Genomic DNA, 13,801 nt, shown 5'->3' with positions numbered 1-13,801 from the left:
CTCTCTCTCTGTGTGTGTGTGTGTGTGTGTGTGTGTGTGTGTGTGTGTGTGTGTTCAACTGAGGAGGCACTGGCAAATAAATGTTTGCCCCTCCTCTGTAAGCCAGGCTACCCCAATACTGCCTTTCCTTTTCCTTAGTTTGTTTGGTTTATTCCAAGTTAATTGTATCTGTTTCTTTAATTTCCTCTTCATTTCTTTAGTTGAGTCAGGGGTCTTTGCACATAAGCCCTGGAAATCAGTACTTGGATCAGGTCTGCAGCCTGCTCACAGGGTTCTACCGACCTCCACCTCTCAAGTGGTACAATAAAAGACATGCAGCACGCACCTGGCTTCTTTTCACTGTACATTTACTTTAGTTCCAATGTTCATTCAGGTCTGAGAGAGGAGGGAGGGAAGGAGGGAAGAGAGACAGAGAGTGACAGAGAAACAGTGACAGAGAGGGAGAATTGTAGGTTATTGTTCCATCACTTCAATCACTGTCTGTTGTTAGCCATCTTGGCAACCATGCCCCGAAACCCTACCTTGGGTAAGATCAAGCATCATGGCAGCAACCATATAACTCCTGCTTAGTCGCACTGAACACCCCAGTCATCACTACCTGTGGAGAATTGTAAGGGGGCTCCTCTGATCTAGAGAGTAGTACCATTGAATGAAATGAGAAGCACAACCAGCATTATTTGTTTTGAAATATAAGACGTGGAAAGAACTGTATGTGTGGATTTACAGACAGAAAGACAGAGAGAGAGAGAGACAGAGAGACAGACAGACAGGACGGACAAGACAGAACAGGACAGGACAGGAGAAAAAAAACAAGAACACAAACAAAAACTCAAAATGGAAGTCCGGTTCCAAATAGTCTCTGTCTGCACTGTCGCTCTAGAGTTGGAGGTCCAGCTTATAAAAGCTTATACATGGATGGTTTTGGGAAATGCTGCTGGGTGTTCGGTACAGGTCCAAGAATATTGCGGGTAACTAGACAACAAAGAAAGCAGTTAGACTGACTTCTACAGTGTATGGTTTCTGAGTATGTTATCACACAGAAGAACCTAACAGGATATGTAATGAATTCCGGCAGTAACAGCAGAAACAACTAATGAGAAAGTGTCCTTATAATATTAGTAACTGCAACAAAATGGCAGACTAGCTAGGTAACAGTTACCTAGCCATTAACTAATCTGACATAGGCCTTCTTCACATTGCATCTAGATAGGCCTTCCTATCTTCCTCTCCAGTGCTGAGACCAAAGTGAGATCAAAGTCATGCATCACAATGGGTGCCATCCTTTTCATTTTTTTCTTTCATCCTAGGAAGTGTGTATGTGTGTGTGTGTGTGTGTGTGTGTGTGTGTGTGTGTGTAGATAGAGAGAGAGAGAGGGAGAGGGAGAAGGAGAGGGAGAGGGGCAGAGGGAGAGCGAGAGAGAGTGCTTGAGAGAGAGAGAGAGAGAAAGAGAGAGAGAGAGTTTAAAATCAGCACTCAAGACTGTTTTTCTTCATATCCCTATCCAAATCCGCCCAAACCAGTAGTACAGCCACCAGCACCATAGACAGAGGAAGATGAAATCTCTAGTCTGAAAAACTAGAGGAGGGAGATAAACAGATCTCTCTCTCTCTCTCTCTCTCTCTCTCTCTCTCTCTCTCTCTCTCTCTCTCCTCTCTCTCCCCCTCATAATTTGTTAAAGTGTTCCTTTGTGCTGTGTGGATTCTACTTTATTAAGCAATTTTCACATCTTACTAGCTCCAAAGAGGAGTCAACAGTGTCTTGGCGTGCAGGCAGTTGTTGCCTTCCTTAAATATTTTTTGGTGTGTTTGTTTGTTTGTTTGTTTCAAAACCCAGGGCCTGCCTTCGTTCAACAGATCCAAACCCAGTTCTCCAAGGGAAAAATGGAGTCAAGTCCGAAGTCACTGGCATTTAAGTCATCTGCCATTGACAGTCATAGGAGATGGGACTATTGTGCTTTCTCCAATGGAGATTCACCTGGGTATGCATCAATCACATATAAGGGCAGGCCTGGGGTAGAACAGGGTGGTGGATGGGGAGGAAGGATCTGGCAAGAGCTCTGCGATGGGAAACTATGATCAGAATGTCGCACAGAAAACAAAATTGTACTTTAAAAAAAAAAAAAGCTCCCGATATCTATCCAAAAAGGAAAAGAAAAAAAACTGACAGCAGAACTTTACTAACTACTAATGTTCCATCTCCCTGTATCCAACCACTCCACTCCCAGATAGGTAGATGATAGTTTGCACTTCTGTCCCAATTGTGCTATCGAGATTAATAAAAGGGGAACCACCTCTGTGGTTATGTTTTACACACACGAAATAAAATAAAAGGAGTGGATAGGTGTGCCTGGCATTTTAAGATGCTCAATTTCTTTGCAAGCTTCATTTTATTTCATTCTTTTAAAGGTTTGTTTATTTATTTTCATTTATATGAGTATACTAAAGCCCTTTTCATATACACACGGCAGTAGAGTACATGGGATATCCCTTTGCAGAGGGTTGTGAGCCACTATATGGTTTCTGTGCAATGAAACTCAGGACCTCTGGAAGAGCAGAGCAGTGAGTGCTCTTAACCTCGGAGCCATCTCTCCAGCCCTTCACAAGCTTTATTTAACTAAACATTAAACATGAATCAGAAATGCCAAATCTTGTAAATATGGTCCAGATTCAGCCTTACTTAGAAATCCAGAGCTGGCAGGGCGAGGCTGGGAGTGAACAAAAGGAGTCTTCCTCTTTCCCTGAGGGTGTGCTATCAATTCCATTACCATTTCCAAACAGCTGGGTGTGAGTCTAACTAAGGTTTTCTTCAGTCATTTGCCATGAGCCAGAGCACTGAAAGGACAGCAAGGGATCAGACATTCACAACTGAAATCATCACTCACTGATTTCAGGCAGAAAACTTGCCCCCCCTAAAGAGGCACCGCCTGGCTCAGCGCTGAAGCAAAGCATGCTAGGGCAGCAGCAGTATTTCCTGGACAGTCCCACTTTGGGCTGCATTCCCAAGCAACCGGACTCCAGGAAAATCTGGGCCTGGCATTCCTGGGCCCGCTACCGGCCTCACACCATCCAAGGGCTCGGCCTTGATCAGAAGGACTTGGGACCCCAGGAGCGTTGCCGGGGAGTGGGTCTTCCATACGCCACATTTCACGCGCCACGGCACGCGGCAGGGATTCGGCACTGGGCTCTTCCCTGTTCACTCGCCATTACTGAGGGAATCCTGGTTAGTTTCTTTTCCTCTGCTGAGTAATATGCTTAAATTCAGCGGGTCGCCACATCTGATCTGAGTTCGTGGTTGACAGGGGAAGGAGGAAAGGAGGGCGCGCGTGGCCGCCGGCGGACGGACGGAGAGGAGAGCGAGAGGGTGCCGGGGTCCCAGGCCGGGGCCTGCGACCTCTCTACCCCAGCCAGCTCCCACATCCCGGGGACAAGTTCCGTCAGCGCAGGGACGCCACAGCGTCACGCCAGCTGGTGCCCGAGCGGACGGGCCCCACAACAGGGAGGGGGGGAGGAGAGGTACCTGAGACCAGCCCAGGCGGGTGCGTTATCCCCCATCCCCAATCTGACTCTGGCAGGTTGCTCTCTCTGAGCGCAATGGTGGGTGCCTGGCAGCAGCGAATGCACGGAACCAGTGGGCGGGGCCCGCCTCCCACCAGACAGGAGGCAGGATGACCGACCCGGGCAACATGGCCCCTCTCGCGCCCAGGCACCCGACCAGCCCCTGCTGATGTGTCCCCACGGTGGGGAGAGCAGGCGAGGACGGGAGCGAGAGCGCCAGAACGAGCAGGAATGAGCCACGAGAAGGGTGGCCAGCCCGCGGCGCCGGTGGACAGGGAGACCTAGGCCCACGGAGACCCACCGGGCGTGGACGACCGCCGGACGCCGCCCAGTCTGAACTTCAGGAGACGGAGGGCCGAGGGGAGAGGCTCTGCGAGCAGAGTCCCAGCCGCGCGACGCCCCCCACCAAGGCAACCAAACTACAGGGGGCGTGGCAGCGATTGATCCTCAAAGGCCTCTCAGATAGCTGTAGCCCCAGGAGGAACCCGGGGCCTCAAGTGCGTTCATAGTGTCCATGATCAACGTGTCCTGCAATTCACATTAATTCTCGCAGCTAGCTGCGTTCTTCATCGACGCACGGGCCAAAGTGATCCACCGCTAAGAGTTGTATCGGTATCTGGGGTGTGAGCAGACTCGTATGGGTGCTAACAACAGCACCAGCTCCCCCGCACCCCCTGCTGAACCGGAAGAGAGGGGCCAATGGCGAGGCGGCTCCACCTCAGGCCGGCCGGTGGGAAACTAAAGAATACATGTGAAAAGAAAAAAAAGACAGGGTCGGGAACGGAAAGGAGGGACACACTGGACAAGGGACGCCGTGAACCCAGCATCCGGCAGCGGCCATCCAATGGGCGGGCAAGTCGGGCTCTCGGGCCCGGACCCCATGGGCGCCCAGAGGGGGACCGCGACACGGCCCCCCGACCGCCGCCTCTGGAAGGGCCGGCAACCGGAGGGGGCCCGCTGAGTCTCAGGGAGCACCAGGTGGAGGGAGGAAACGGGAATCCGTCCTGCGGACGACCGATGGGCAGTAGGGCGACCCCCTCCCCCGGGGTCTTTAAACTCTTGAGCCGGAACAGGACAGCTAGGTACCCGGACAGGAGCGGGGTGGACACGCGAGGTCCAGAAGGCGGGTCGGGCTGCGAGAGCCCACCCGTGGCACAGGCACCCCCTGCATGCGACGGAGACACCCCGGCACCTTCAGAGCGGGAGAGCTGTGGCAGAGGTGCGGCAGGTGCCGTGAGGAGAGGGAGCGGGTCCCGGCCACCGTGTACTGCGCCCCCCACACCCCCCCCCGTGCACACGAGATGAGATCACGAGCCGGTTCAGAAAGAGGCAGAATGACCTCGGTATGCCGAGGGCCTTGGCTGGCCAGCAGGCAAGGGAGGTGCCGGCTGAGGAGGCAGCAGTGGTGGAGTCAGAGGCGGGTGCACGGAGGCAAGGACATAGGCAGAAGAGCAAGGGAGAGAGAGAGAATTGAGGAGGTCCCTCGACGGACCACACCTGACACCCTCCCCGCACCTCTCCTTAACGACCCCCGGCTTTCCCAAAATGCTCACTTGGCCGGCGGCCACGGCACATGCCACGAATACGACCGGGACCCGGGGACGCGTCTCCCGGTGAGAGGAGGGACTTACACAGGCCCGAGAAAGGACCAGACACCCCCTCGGCCTTCTCCATTAATGATCCTTCCACCGGTTCACCTACAGAAACCTTGTTATGATTTTTACTTCCTCTAGATAGTCAAGTTCGACCTTCTTCTCAGCCCTCCGACAGGGCCATGGGCTGATCAGGCCTCAATAAACCATTCAATCTGTAGTAGGGAAGGGTGGTGTGTACAAAGGGCAGGGCTTATGACCGGCACTTACTGGGAATTCCTCGTTCATGGAGAATAATTGCAATCCCCGATGTCCATCACGAATGAGGTTCAATGGGTTACCCGCGCCTGCCTTTGTAGGGTAGGCACACACTGAGCCAATCAGTGTGGCGCTAATGCAGCCCCGGACATCTAAGGGCATCACAGACCTGTTATTGCTCAACCTCCGGTGGCTGAATGCCACTTGTCCCTCTAAGAAGTTGGGGGACACCGACCTCTCAGGGGGTCGCGTAACTAGATAGCATGCCAGAGTCTAGTTCGTTATCGGAATTAACCAGACATATCGCTCCACCATCTAAGAATGGCCATGCACCACCACCCACAGAATCGAGAAAGAGCTATCAATCTGTCAATCCTGTCTGTGTCCAGGCCTGGTTAGGATTCCTGTGTTGAGTGAAATTAAGCTGCAGGCTCCACTCCTGGTCATGCCCTTCAGACAATTCCGTTAAGTTTCAGCTTTGCAACCATACTCCCCCCGGGAACCCAAAGACTTTGGTTTCCCAGAAGCTGCTTGACTATCTTGGGAATAACACCGCCGCATCACCAGTTGGTATCTGTTTAGTTATGTACCCCCATTTGTTTTTCTTTTTCTTTCTCCATTTCTCTTACTTTTCCTTTCATTGGGGGAGGGGATTTTTTAATTCACATTTTAAATATGATTTTCCTGATTTGCCCTCTAGAAACTGGCTATTATGTCCCCTCATGCCTCCTGTTCTGAGGGCAGTTCCTCACTCACCCACTCACTCCTTCCAACCTGCCCATTCTGACAGTTCCCTACACTGGGGCATCAAGCCTTGGGCATTTGCTCCCATTGGTGCCTGAAAAGGATATCCTCTGCTTCATATGCAGATGGAGCCATAGGCTCATCCTTGTGTATTCTTTGGATGGTTGTTTAGTCCATGGAAGATCGAGGGCAGGGGTTTGGTTGGTTGATATTGTTCTTCTTATGGGGTGGCAAACCCCTTCAACTACTTCAGTTCTTTCTCTAACTCCACTTTTTGGAACCTTGTTCTCAGCTCAATGGTTGACTGCAAGCATTCTCCCTTCTTCCCTCCCTCTCTTCTTCCCTCTCTCCCCACACCGCTCTATGTTTGTATGTTTGTGTGTTTGTGTGTCTCTGTGTATGTGTGTCTGTCTGTCTGTCTGTCTGTCTCCGTCTCTGTCTGTATTCTTTCTAAGTGAATGTCACTTTTCTTTTCTTAGATAAAGTGATGAGATAAGAGTCTTACCCAAACTATGCAAATACGTCCTTTAGGCTGAGGCCAGAGTATTTTTTCCCTCTGTTCAACTATTTATAGACCTAATACTAGGACCTTCTAGCCTCCATGTAATCCAACCTTCCAAGCTGACTAATTCAATATGGTTTCTCTTGGCATCTTCATGAGTTGTTCTGCTTGGACTCACATTAACTTGGACAATGTGTTACAATCTTCTGGATCCTTCTAATTCTCCAGCTTTTTCTGTTTTCCCCAGTGAATAGTTTGTTCTCTCAGAAGCTGAATCTGTAAAATCATGTCCAGAAAGCTTCCGTAACCACATGCCACACAGCACAACTTCTCTTTCTTGCTTTACTTCTCTCTGTCTTTTTTTGTCTATTTTTGTCTCTCTTTCTCTACTCTTGTGTATTCTCTGATTCCTAAGCTGTTCTCATGTGAATTGGGCATATTTTATCTGTGATACATTCTGTCACTTTTTTCTTTGAATTACTACTTTATCAAGCCCTCAATTATATGACACTTTCAAACATGGCTACTTCCATATATAAACTAACCTTACAATGTACAATCATTTTGCTAATATTTATCTACCTAGTTCTTACCTGGACCTATTGGTTGTAAAGAATTAACCTTTCAGGATGCCTATATTTATGGCAGAAACTTTCTGACCTGTCATATATGATGTCCTCTGTCTCAAAGATGAGGGTATTAGAATAAAATTATTGTACACATTTTCTAGAAGGTTGAAAGATTCAACTTGAGTCTTATTTTATGATCCCATTAGCAGCCATCAGTCCAAAACACAAAATCACTAAAACAAATCCTAGTTGCATCAGGTAGGGTGGGAAGATATCCCAGTGATTAAGCAGGCAGGAAATGTTAGAGAGACATGAAAAGAAGATTGTTTATTGGTATATATTTATGGCTTGCTCAGCCTGTGTTTTTATAAAAGCTAGAACAATAAGCCCAGGAGTGGGACAACCTACAGTGAGCTGGGCCCTCCAACAAAATTATTGATCAAGAAAGTGCCCACAGGCTTTTTCATTGGACAATCTTATGAAGAGTTTTTTCTCAGTTAAGATTTCTTCTTCCAAGTTATCTCTAGTTTTATATCATGTTGATAAAAAACCTTCTTATATAGTTTGTAGGTGAGAGTTTGTGGGTGGATATCTCTAAGCTTATGTATTGAAGTGATATCATTAAAAATTTTACAAAAGAATGGCTAATAATAACCTGTGTGTGTGTTTCTTTAATTCCGCAGGTTTTCACCCGATTATCGGTACCGTGTCGGTGCTGGCATTGGGCACCGACAGTGTATGTCAGTGAAATTATGTGTGTATATGTGTTTCTGCATGCCCACAGATATTATATGTATCATAATAGGGTATTAAAGAGAACAATGTCTTAATCTAAAGAAATGTTTTAGATTGTAGCACACACCAGCATGAAAACATTCCTTTTTTGGCATGGAGTAGCAATTCGGCTTGCAACAATAAATTATGAACATACTAGGAAGAGTGAAATAGCTCAGTAGGTAAAGATATTTGTTGCCAGGGCAGTTAACCTTGGTTTGGTTCTTGGGACATACACAATGGAAGGAGGAAATGAATGCCATAAATTGGACTCCGTCATCCACTTGTGTGCAATCACATGCAGAAACAAGCAAATACTCAACTAAAAGAATCAGAAAATTAGAATTCCATAAATATAGGACTTAAAATATATGCATAAATTAAAGTAAGGAAATAGGTTGACATGAGATATGGTAAGAATTCTGTAAAGCTGATACATACTCAGACTTAGAGAAAGTATCTCTATACATATGTGTGTTCCGTTTCACCCCTTTCTGAAGCAAGAAAAAAATTACATACATGGAATTTCTGCATAGTATTACACAGCAACAGAACATAATATTGAGAATTAAAAGAAGAATACATATATAGTTCATATGAAAGCAACTTGGTCTTGCAGAGATAAGCTAAACAACTCCTGGATACTATAAGTTCAGACTCATGAACATGTATTACTCAGATTGATGAATCAAAAAACTTAAATATGGGGCATGTAGATTCCAGAGACTTTTCCACAATTGTATTGTGTAACCAGGGTGACCAGGCAATAGCACTTGTATTTGTATCACTTAGATTTATAGGGACCTTTCCTTGCATGGTGGAGGAATAGGCATCTACACTGAAATGTACTATATGTAACTAGGGAAATAAAACAAAATGTTCTCCTTTATAACCAAACCAGGAATACTACTAGGAGATTCCAGGTTTCTTAGTCACATCGTGAAATAGAATCAAGTGACCTTGTTCCAATATGATATTCTTCATTCTTTCTGAGATATGAGGTAGAGGATGAAAGAAAATACCCCAAAACCTGGGTTTAGGGTAATATATTAGTTAAAAATGTCAAGTGTATGAGTCCAAGGGGAGCTGACATTCATCAGGAGTCCTGGAATACTTCCACTGGACTCTCCACAGTGGTTGCCTGTGTAGGATTTAGTTGCTGAATCAGCACTCATTTTTCAAATGTAGAAGACATCAAAATATAGACAAGAGGGATCATCCTCATATTCATTTACAAAGCACCCCCACAAGTTTTCTATTGTCTTACTTGGAAAGGATAAATTTAAAAGAGTAAAACAATATTATTATACTCAAGGAAAAAGCTTGTGTCAAAGAAACAAAACAACAATTAAAGGCAAAAGTCTATGTTTTTCAATAGAGTGACTATAAGGAAAAGAAGTACACTTTAAGCAGCCATTGTTATCTTCTTCAAATTTTTGGAGCATGGATGTTATAAAATGAATGATAAGATAGAATAACAATGTAGGGTGAGAAGCTAATAGAGAGGAGCAGAAATTAAAATCAAAGCAGCTCAGAGCATCAAAGAAGCCTGTGGTAAAACCAAATCTGCAGCAACACAATTGTAAGCAATACCCATTATGGAAAAGTAAAAGACAATGCAAAAGGCACATTAATGTATATGATGGACACTTGTGTCAACTTGGATTTAGATGCCTCTAAATCTGGAGGGGTTTGTCTCCTATCGAGAAGGCAAAATGTTCCCCTTCAGAAATTTGAAGTAGATTGTATAATTTTACCCTCTTTGTCCTAGTAAAAAAAAAAAATAAGGCCAGAAAATAAATTAAATTGTAAACGTGTGTATGTGGGTGCTGTGTCTTTATTAAATTATGTGTGAGTATTTGCATGTCTAGGGTTGCCTGCAGAGACTAGAAAAGTAAGAGTATTAGGTCCCTGAAACTGAAATTACCAGTGATTATGAGTCATCTTGTTCTTTGAATCTAACATGGGTCTTCTTCAAAAGTAGTACATGTTCTTACCTTCTCTGTCATCTCTCCAGTCTCCTGTAAAAATAAGTTAAAAAAATGATTTCTGTTGCCTAAAGACAAGGAGGCTGAATGAATATAATGATTCTGAGGTTATTTTTAAAGATGAAATTCATTATGATAGACAATGGGCATAATATATGTAAAACTAAAAAAAGATAAAGTGCAAAAAATAAGGAACAGTGTGATGTATGAGAGATGTTGCAGGGTAAAAAATGACATGAAACTTTCTAAAGAGGCTTGAGTCTGCTTATAAGGTCGCAGTACTTTGTGTGTACATGTTTGTGTGGGGGTACATATGTCTGCAGGTGCATGTCCTCAGGTGTGAATAAGGTGGTCAAAGATCAATACTGGGTATCATTCTCAGTCACTCTCTACTGTATTGATTTTGTGACATGATCTCAAGCTGACCATGGAATTACCAATATAGCTAGACTGGGGCTCTGTCAAGCCACAGGGTTTCTTTCTTCTCCATTTCACAGGCACCAGGATGATTAGCTTGGAACACAGTCCCATGACTTTTTACATGTTCTCTGGAGACTGCACTCAGATCCTCATGCATATATCAGAAATAATTTAGCAGAGGTGCTACCTCTTTCTGGCAGTGGCCATGTAGCTGCTGCAAGGAATAGCATATGAGTGCTTCAGTGACAGGATTCTACTGTGGCAAGTCAATGGAAACCACTTCTCAGTTGACAAGGGAAATTTGGTGGCCTTTATATTTAGTACCAAGTTGGCATTCCTTACAAGCTCTCCTTTCCTTCATTGTACTGCATATAGTCATTATCAAAATTGTATCACTTCATCAGTCATGGACAAGGCCATCTGGAGTCACACAGGCTAAGGCACTGTGGATGATTCTACATCTTTCTCAAAACTCCTTCAAGGAATAAAATGTTCTTCACCTCTTTTTGTATCTATCAATCCTCCAAATGTTACCATAAATCCTGGGAATTTGAGACTTATAATCAGATCTTTTGAGAAGTACCCAGTCACACTGAGCAAGTCTGTGTCAGTTGTGGAGAGAGGTAGGTCCTGCTTACATAACTGTTTTTAAGAAGCTATATCTGATAAGTAGAGACATGGACAATGCAGAGATTATGTGGGATTGATAGAGACTTGAAAATGGCTCTTAGAATGATTACATCTTACAAAGATCTATATATTAGAAAGATGCCTAGAAGATCTGCTTTGTAAAATGGACTTGTCTGTCTGCAATTAAAAGGGAATTATGATAGGAGATAATAACTAGAGATAGTTTACCAACAAATGTTTAATTCGGCCTCTCACCATGCATAACTATGTAACCATGTTTGCTACCAGACTGGTATGTCTTCCTGTTTACAGGACAGCCTGCCCAGACATCTCTTTTGTCTTGCTGAAATTGTGCTTTTTAATGCAAAATAAGTTTAGGTGGTGACTGATCCAAGGAATGGGAGAAGGAGAAGGGAAACTATTGGGGGATCTATGTATAGATAGAGCTTTTGAAATGTGGATATTATTATTTCTTTTAATAATGTAAGCAATGTTATCACTGCTTGGGTAAGCCCAACTGTCATTGTATAAATATAGAAGGCTCAAGTTATTTGTGGCCACTTTTCTGAAAATCAAAAGGTGGTCAGTGTCTTCACTTTTGTTAACTCCCCTTCTCCAACTCAGGACCTAAACATTATAGCTAGAACTGGCATTGACATCTTCTTGGTTCCTAAATTTTAATTTTTAAAAATTTGTATTAGATATATTTCTTTACTTCCATTTCAAACATAATTCCCCTTCCCAATTTCCTGTATATAAGCCCCCATTCCCTCCTATCCCCCTCCCCATACAGGTATTCCCCCTATACATCCACTTTATCCCTCTCCCATATTCCCCTGCACTGGCGTTCCAACCTTGGCAAGGCCAGGGGCTTCCCCTTCCCCTGGTGCCCCAACAAGTCTATTCTCTGCTATATATGTGGTTGGAGCCCTGGATTATTCCATGTATAGTGTTTCGGTACTGGTTTAGGCCCTGGAAGCTCTGTTTGGTTGGCATTGTTGTTTTGATGGGGTTGCATGCTCCTTCAACTCTTTCAATATTTCGTCTAATTCCTTCCAAGGGTGTTGTTCTCAGATCAGTGGTTTGCTGCTAGCATTGACTTCTGTATTGGACATCCTCTGGATGTGTCTCTCAGGAGAGATCTATATCTGGCTCCTTTCAAGATGCATTTTATAACTTCATCAATCTTATCTAGTATACATATATATACACATACATATACAAATATATACACATATATACACATATATACATACACACACATACATACACACACACACACACACACACACACACACACACACACACACACACACACATATCCCCTTTTAAGAAGGAGTGGGAGCATCTGAACTTTGGTCATCCTTCTTCTTGAGCATCCTGTGGTGTGTGGATTGTATCTTGGGTAATTTGAGCTTTTTGGATAATATCCACTTATCAATGGGTGCATACCAAGTGTGTTTTCCTGTAATTGAGTAACCTCACTCTGGATGATATTTTCTAGTTCATTCCATTTGCCTATGAATTTCATGAAGTCATTGTTTTTGATATCTGAGTAGTACTCCACTGTGTAGATGTACCAGTCTTTTTAATCCATTCCTCTGTTGAAGGGCATATGGGTTCATTCCAGCTTCTGACTATCATAAATAAGGCTGATATGAACATAGTGGAGCATGTGTCTTTGGTGTATGTTGGAGCATCTTTTGGGTATATGCCCAAGAGAGGTATAGCTGGGTTCTCAGGTAGTGTAATCTCCAATTTTCTGAGGAAACTCCAGACTGATTTCCAAAGTGGTTGTACCAGTTTGCAATCCCACCAACAATGGAAGAGTGTTCCTCTTTCTCCACATCCTCCCCAGCATCTGCTGTCAACTGAGTTTTTTATATTAGCTTTTCTGAATGGTGTGAGGTAAAATTTCAGGGTTGTTTTGATTTGCATTTCCCTGATGACTAAGGATGTTGAACATTTCTTTAGCTGTTTTTTAGCCATTCGATAATCCTCAGCTGAGAATGATTTGTTTAGCTCTGTACCTCATTTTTAATAGGGTTATTTCACTCTCTGGGTTCTAACTTCTTGAGTTCTTTGTATGTTTTAGATATTAGCCCTGTATCTGATGTAGGATTGGTAAAGATCTTTTCCCAATCTGTTGGTTGCCATTTCATCCTATTGACAGTGTCTTTTCCTTTACAAAAGCTTTGCAGCTTTATGAGTCCCATTTGTCGATTCTTGATATTAGAGCATGAGCTATTGGCATTTTGTTCAGGAAATTTTGCCCAGTGCCCATGTATTCGAGACACTTCCCCATTTTTTCTGCTCTTAGTGTGAGTGTATCTGGTTTGATGTGGAGGGCCTTGATCCACTTGGACTTAAGCTTTGTACATAGTAATAAGAATGGATCAATTTGCATTCTTCTACATGCTGACCTCCAATTGTACCAACACCATTTGTTGAAAATGTTATCTTTCTGCCATTGGATGGTTTTAGCTCCTTTGTCAAAGATCAAGTGACTATAGGTGTGTGGGTTTATTTCTGGGTCTTCAATTCTATTCCACTGATCTATCTGTCTGTCTCTGTACCAATCCCATACAGTTTTTATGACGATTCCTCGGTAATACTGCTTGAAGTCAGGGATGGTGATTCTCACAGAAGTTCTTTTAATGTTGTGTATAGTTTTCGCTATCCTGGGTTTTGCAAATTGCTTTCTTTATCTCTATAAAGAATTGAGTAGGGATATTGACGGAGACTGTATGGAATCTATAGATTGCTTTT

At 44.2% G+C, this 13,801-nt stretch overlaps 1 non-coding gene across 1 annotated transcript; it reads right to left on the bottom strand.

The window, feature by feature from the left end:
* Positions 1–4,007: 4,007 nt before the first annotated feature.
* Positions 4,008–4,161, bottom strand: LOC120101164 (5.8S ribosomal RNA). Its single transcript, XR_005501561.1, has one exon. It is a non-coding gene; the product is annotated as a 5.8S ribosomal RNA (ribosomal RNA).
* Positions 4,162–13,801: the final 9,640 nt, after the last annotated feature.

Source organism: Rattus norvegicus, chromosome 2 (genome assembly GCF_036323735.1).
Source record: "Rattus norvegicus strain BN/NHsdMcwi chromosome 2, GRCr8, whole genome shotgun sequence".
Taxonomy (NCBI): Eukaryota; Metazoa; Chordata; class Mammalia; order Rodentia; family Muridae; genus Rattus; species Rattus norvegicus.
Note: the sequence above shows the minus strand (reverse complement) of the source record. Positions and strands in the feature narration are given on the sequence as shown.